The sequence below is a fragment of the Rattus norvegicus genome, chromosome 8 (genome assembly GCF_021556685.1).
Source record: "Rattus norvegicus strain SHRSP/BbbUtx chromosome 8, alternate assembly SHRSP_T2T, whole genome shotgun sequence".
Taxonomy (NCBI): domain Eukaryota; kingdom Metazoa; phylum Chordata; class Mammalia; order Rodentia; family Muridae; genus Rattus; species Rattus norvegicus.
Window position 1 is genome coordinate 100,860,797 of NC_141541.1, and position 7,422 is coordinate 100,868,218.

At 41.0% G+C, this 7,422-nt stretch overlaps 1 long non-coding RNA gene and 1 other non-coding gene across 2 annotated transcripts; both read right to left on the reverse strand.

The window, feature by feature from the left end:
- Positions 1 to 484: 484 nt before the first annotated feature.
- Positions 485 to 615, reverse strand: LOC120094505 (small nucleolar RNA SNORA17). The gene has a single exon (XR_015628342.1). It is a non-coding gene; the product is annotated as a small nucleolar RNA SNORA17 (small nucleolar RNA).
- A 4,389-nt stretch (positions 616 to 5,004) lies between these two features.
- On the reverse strand, positions 5,005 to 7,125 carry LOC134480086 (uncharacterized). The gene is made up of 2 exons (XR_015627382.1): positions 6,989 to 7,125; positions 5,005 to 5,123 (listed from the first exon to the last, which is right to left on the reverse strand). It is a non-coding gene; the product is annotated as an uncharacterized LOC134480086 (long non-coding RNA).
- Positions 7,126 to 7,422: the final 297 nt, after the last annotated feature.

Here is a 7,422-nt window from a genome sequence, read left to right on the forward strand (position 1 = left end):
ACCAGAGATGTCCACCTGGCATTTAGTGGCAACAGACTTCTGCTGCTGTGAGGTTGTGGATCCAAACATGGCCTCTGATGGCAACACAGGCCAAGACCTCACCATAGTCTCAGATGGCATCATTGGGTCATCACATCAAGTGGTTCCTCACTACCCTTGAGTCTCCAGCTCTGCCTGTCTTTATTGTGCCCACATCCTTCTGTTTCTCTCTCTCTTCCATTTCCCCAACACTTACAACTCCCAGGGTCCTCTAGGCTGTGCCCGGAGTCTTTGGATGTCTGTGGTCATCTCAGGAGTGGTCTTAGGAGTGCTATGCCCCACTCATGCATTATGGTACCTGGCAGGTATCATCTTAGGAAGCCCCCCCCCTGGCTTGCACTACACTGGACTGGTGGTTCTCACAGACAAGCTACCTGTCTGGGTAGCCTGTCTGGGCCTGTGTGGTACTGGACTGATGATCTCCTCAGGTTCACTTTTTTCAGGGAACATTGGCTACTAATTATTCTGATGTTCACAGGGCAGAACACTGGGCCGAGGCACAGCCTCTCCCCTCACTGCCATCTACTGAAACACATGTGACACAGCAGCCACACTTGCAGTGCTCCTAAGGGCAGTCTTACCTTATGCTTTAGTCTTGATATTTTATCTGGGACTATTCTGCCTGTACAGCATTCCACTGAGTTTTCTAATTGCATTATTGGAGTTTTTTCAATTTCATCTTAATTTTGGCTTTATCTATTTTCAATAATCCTGTGTCTTTGTTGAAATCAGTTTGCAAATCCCAAATCATCTCCATCAGTTCATTTATCTTTATGTTAGTATTTTCTTGGGCATCACTCAGACATTTGTTGTTATTCGCTTTAAGTTTACTGCGATGTTTTTGTCTCCTTTAATATCTCTGAATTTTTTGTTCTGTTTCATAGATAACTATCACTGGATACCATTTTTATGGGACTTACAGATTTGGGAGGAGATATACTGTCTTGGCCCTTCATATTGCATATGTTATGTGCATGTGTGTGTGCATGCATGTATGCATGCGTGCATATGTGTTAAGACTTGGGCATAGGCAGGGGGAAGAAAAAAAAAGACTTGGGCAAAGAGACTTCTTTGTTTGTGTGAGTCCAATGTGACATTCTAGACTGCTTCAGTTGAGGAGTTTGTTTTTTGTTGTTTTCCTAGATTGGTTGATTTCAGGCCAGGTATGTGGAGTTGTAGGCCAGTCCTTCAAATACTCAGTGATGAATTTGGATTGGAGAAATGGAGGTGACTCCAATTCAGTGTTGAGCAAGAAAGCAGGTGGATGGAATGAATGGTTGGATTGCTTGTGCTAGAGTAAAAGCTGTGCCACGCAGACTATACCTGAGAATATGGGGATATCAGGGGTGGGCCAGGGGTCTTGGACAAGTGCACATGCTGTGAGACTAAGGGAAGCCTGATGTCCCAGGAAAGGGAGGATCCAGGCTGATCTGTTACATACGTAAGTGTTCATGTGGGACTAGACTGTGAGATTGGCTCTGGTACAGAAGGGTTAGCATCTGGAGACTCACCATAGTGAACCAGTGCACAATTTGTAACTCAGGATAACTCAGACTAGGGTAGTGCACTGAGTGTATGCGTTGGGCCAAGCCTAGAGATTGGAAATGGTGTCGGAAGACTAGGATCTATGGGACTCCCCAGGCTGAATGGTTCATAGGATGTATGATTGAGCCTAGGGTAAATACGCTATTCTTTGGTGGTCATAAGGCTGGCCTGGTGTTCAGAATTTTAGACTAGGCCAAGCCTGAAGGTTGGAAACTAGACAGGTGGAACTCACCAGGATGTGCCTATGCACATGAATGGGGAGTGAAACCAAGGCTAGTTATGGGGATTAGGAAAGGTACAGGCAAGCTAGGATGTAGAAGGCTCACCAGTCTGGAAAGGAGCACAGGATATGAAACCTTGGGTAGTCATACAGGTTGTAGTTCGTAGACATGCTAGGGTCAGGCTTGCTCACCAGGTTAGGCTGGTACACAGGATCTAGAATTTATATATTCTAAAGAGACACTGTGTCCCTTGCTCTGACTAAAGAACTATTAAAGCAATAGACCTCAAGAAACTGTAATTCCCTGTAAGATCTCATATTAAGAGAAAGGAAAGGCAGAAGCCTGATATTAGTCACACAGTGATCTTGAAAGATTTCACACATTTCTAAGAACATATCAGACTACTTTGATGAGAATGGGAGCTCAGATAAAGACAGGTCAGTGGTGAGGGGAACCACATCTTGACAAGGACTGCTGAGATGCACATAACCCTGGCCCACTATTTAGTCTCTTTTCAGATCCTCAAAGACAGACTGGCAGGGGATGACTGGGTCTTTTATCTTTCCAGCCAAATGCGTTCACATTGAGTCCATCTTCTTTCTTCTGCTTTTTACAAGTTAATTTGGCTGTTCTGATTCACTCCTCAAAGACGGGTGGTTGAACCAGACTTCTGGAAGTCCAGACTGTGACTCTGTTTTAGTAACAGCTTTTCACATTCTACATTAGGGTCTTTGATTCATTTTAACTGATTTTTGCTCACAGTGAGCCTATGGGTCTATTGTATTTTTTGACGTGACTTTTTTATTTCCAGCACTTTTCACAGAATTAAGAAAGGAAAACAACCTACATGCTTATCAGCAGAAGAAAGGGTGCAGGAAATTGCTACACATGCACAATTGAATTTTATTCAGCTGCAAAGAAAAATAAAATTATCAGAAAGACAGAAGACACTGGAAATCATTGTGTTAAGCAAAGCGTCCCAAACTCAGAAACGTACATATGGAAAATTTTATTTCATATGCAGATTCTGTATTATAATTGTTAGCATCTTGTCTAAGCTCCACCCTCTTGTCCCTTTCCCTCCTCTCTCTCCACATGCTCATGGCCAGCCTCTAGGGCCTCTACTTTTCTACTTCTCTACTCTCGTTCTCTCTGCCTTTCTCTGCATCTACTACCCTCTTGATTCGCCTCCCCATGCCCTGAATAAACTCTATTCCATACTAAACCATCTTGTGACTGGTCTCTTAGGGGGAAGGAATACCTTAGCATGGCCCCACAGAGCAACCCCCTTCCCCCATACCTGACTACACTTCCATAGAACATACCCCCTCCTCTTTATCTTTTTATAAACACATCAATAATCTTTATGGTTGTGCACTTGTGTGTAGGCATGCATGTTATAAAACTGGAAAGAAGATCACAAAAAGGGAAAAAGAAGTTTCAAGGGAAGTTTAGGAGAAGAAATAAAAAAAGTGAATAACAGAATAAATGTGAGGTGAGAACTGAAGCTAGTCTAGTGGAGGAGGGACTGCAAGAGATGGGGAGAGAAGTGGGAAAGGAGGATCAGCCCAAGGAACATGTGTAAAAATGCCACCAGGAAACATACTATTCAGACTGCTGACACTCGAAGAAGAAATTGAAATTAATAAAATGAAAAACAGAGAACAATTTCACGAGAAAGAACTTAGAGCATATTTAAGGTAGGTGACAAACATTCTTGATCAATAGTAAAAACTACACATATGAAAGACAAAAGGGAGGAAGGAAAGAAAAAGAAAAAGAAAGAAAGAAAGAAAGAAAGAAAGAAAGAAAGGAAGGAAGGAAGGAAGGAAGGAAAAAAAGAAACAATTGCTTCCTATTTCCTCCTATTGTTTATGGCATAAGTTTTTGGTCATTGTTATTTTTTAAGTGTAACTGAAGTTTCAAAATTATCTTTCCTTGCCATGTTTACAATTTCTAAAAGAGAAAAATACAAACTAACATAGACAAAATAGGCCCAGGGGCTGACAGGAGGACTCAACAAAGGTGCCAGCAGCCAAGCTTCATGACCCAAGTTCAATTCCCAGAACCCATATGGTGGATCCAACTTCCACAAGTTCTTCTGAGTGTCACATATGTGCTGTGACATGGGCACACAAACAAACAAACAAATGAAAACACACACAAAATAAATAATAATGTAATAATTTCTGCAAATGAAACAATAAAAAAGAACATAAATCCTATAATGTTTTATGTATTTATTGATAAAACAATATCAAACACATCTTACAACTATAAACAAGTCAATTAGAAAAAGTTATTTAGGGGGGTTGGGGATTTAGCTCAGTGGTACAGTGCTTGCATAGCAAGTGCAAGGCCCTGGGTTCAGTCTTCAGCTCCAAAAAAAAAAAAAAAAAAAGAAAAAGTTATTTACATCATTTTATTTTATCTTTAAAATATCTACTGTCCAATACTCAAGTTTCAGTGAATTATCTTTAATATAAATATTAGCGATTAATCTGGAAGCTGTATTTCTTTACCTTATGCTAGTTCTCAATAACAACACAGAGAAACCAAGATTTATTTAAAACTGCACTTGAATATCAATAGTTAAATGATCTACCTTAATCTTCTATGCTAATTTGGCTACCTCCCAGCCCCATCCTATGATACATGCATATTATTATTGATCTGGCCCTTGGACTTTAGGTGTGTTTCCATGATCTCTCTCTAGACCCCTTCCTCATGGCTACAAATCCTCCATCCCCCTCACGGATCTCACTTCCTCTCTCCCTCTCTCCTCCCTCTGACTGGTGGATGTCCTGCCTTATTCTCTATTCTGTCCAGCCATTGGTTGATCAGTGTTTATTGACAAGGCAGAGACTAAATGGGAAGAAATGCTTACAGAAACTTGACACAGGACATGTTTGGTATAAGCATTAAAATGCTGTGTCCTGACTGAAACGAGATACGAGGGCAGAGAAATCTGCATTTGAGTAACACAAGGTTAAACTTTTACACAGTGTACAAAAACATTATGCCTACGCTCAAGTACCATTTAAAAAGACATTTATTAAGGTATACTGTAGATGTAAACCATCAGTAATGTGTAGGCATTTGAAGGGAGAGAGTTTGGATCACCTTGGGATCTGGCCATGAGGGTCTGAATGCAATGGCAACGTGGGTGGTGACTACTAGCTCTGGCCAGGCCTCTGGGAAAAGATGGCTTCCATTCTGGGTTAGCAATGACGACAGCAACCTTTTCTTTCTAGGTTCTTGCCTCTCCTTCCCTTCTGACTCCTACGACACTTCAGTGAGGATAACTGTATGAACAACCTTAATGGAATAAAGGAAAAGAAAACAACACATTTTTTCTACATAAGGTTCATTTTTTGTCACTTTTGCTTCATGAACATTATCTATGCTATTGTTTTCAGTAAGGCAATATATACTCAGTGTTGAAAAGTTGAATGAGTCAAATGAGCCATTAAAGTACTTAATTTCATAGTATTTTCCATTTTATGAATTTAAAGCTTTCATGGAAAAACTGAACCTCATTTTCAAACATACTTTAAGCGATCACGTGCTTTTTATAGGCTATACCTGTGTTTTTGGTAGATGCTGATTATCCTTTGAACTTAGTAGCTTTTACTTTGGGATAAAATTCATATTAATTATCTCTAAATTGTGATTTTTAATGATCATAGGAGAGACAAACCCAAGAATGCCCACATGCTTTAACAAAGTAACACTACAGTTACTTAGAAAACTACTGTGATTATGAGAGAGAAAAATTAGAGGGCTGCTTCCAAATGGCAGCCTTTTGATACTGGAGTGGTATGATGATAAAGTCGGAGGACCCTATAAAATAGGCGTCTGTGAGGTCCTGAGCATCTCCTGCACTGGGAGCAAGGAAGCCGTGTGCTTGTTATGCTGAGCACAAAGTCTCCAGTGGCTCTGAGCTCTGCCATCTGTGTCTGGAATACAGAAAATTACACCTGGTGCAAAGTATGGCTTTAGAAACGTGTAATGGAAAGTATTCAAAGGAGACAGCACGGGCTCCCGAGGTGCTGTGGACAGACTGGGCTGGGAATGGCCACACTCCAGCATTTTCTCAAATGACACACCCTTTCAAGTACAGACTCCTTTTCAGTTCCACTGCAAAGACACTTCCTGTAGTGTATGCCCCAGAACTCCTACTCCAGACCAGGAGTTAGTGCTTGCACAATACACATCTGAATAACGGTCATTTGTCTCAGACCAAAGCGTTATAACTTCTATTATTTCACCTTCTGTCTGCTAGTGGTGTCTTATAGTATCAGTTACTGATGGGTCTCTTTTTCTCCATGCTAGGTAGTAACTCATTTCAGGGTGACATTCTTGGGGAGTTCGCCAAAGGGCATCCTAATGGAATTATGAACATTAAACTGCTCTCATTGAATCAAACGATGCGATCAATGTATGTTATGTTCACGTTTGCCAGAATAAACTCTACAAGGATAAGGGTTAGTATGCCAACTGCAATGACGGGACATGGAAGTAATCAGTCAGCAGCAGGACTATGAGTGGTGCCACGGAGAAAGGCCTACAGGAGGTCCATCGTAGAAGTCCATTGTTTGGGACTTAGGCAATGGTAACTCTAGCTTGAGATATCTCAATGTAATGGAACAAGATAATTCTGGAGCCAAATATGAATGACCATGGCCTTGTGAACACAGGTTCATGTCACACAAAATACCATGTTACAACATGGTTGCAGGTTCATGAGGTTTTCACAGTAACACCAGTCATTAATCAGGGTATTTTAAAAACGTATTTGTGGAAACAGCAGGAAGGTTTAGAAATGTGGGGAAATCCCTGCTCTAGGCCTTAGATGCTGTCTGATGACATTCTTAGCCCTCAGGTCAGGGGAAGCTAGCGGTCTCTTGTGCATTGCAAACAGATTTACCTAAGGACAGATATTAAGTGAAACAGTGCTGGGCAATGAGTGACCATAATGGCAACTAAAGCTGACCCAAACAACTTGGCTTTTGACCTGAAACACTCAAGTCTCCACAATCATAAAGGTTATATTATTCCTTCCACCTTTAAGTGGGTTTTGGGAGTCAAACTCGTGTCTTCAGTCTTGTGAAGCTGGCGCACCATATTAATTATGATACCTGACGAGCCAACTAATACGGCTCTGTCACAGAAGCGCTTACCTGTCAATCAGCCTCAAAGACTCTTTAATACAGGTGTGGATTTTATTCTTTTTCATAGAGGAATTATCTAATAGAAATCTGAGGCTATGATGAATATTTTTAAACAAGATTGAATTGTGTAAGAAAGTACTTAGTCACAGAGGCTTCGGAATCTAGAAGCTCTTCAGATTCTCAATATCCTGAGTCAGACTTGTTCTAGATTCTAAGGGTAAGACAAGGCGTCAAGCGAAGACTATTAGGACTCTGCTGTCTTTAATATTTTACGGATATTTTCAAGAAAGGAGCATAAAAGCTATGACTGTAAATGGAATACAGATGTTAGGATGGATGACGACCCCAGTGGCAGGGAAGGGACTAGCAGTCAGTGAATGATCCCAATAGGAAGGAAACAGGTTTACTTAGTCTGTGGTAAGAGGCAGTAGACAGGACAGTAA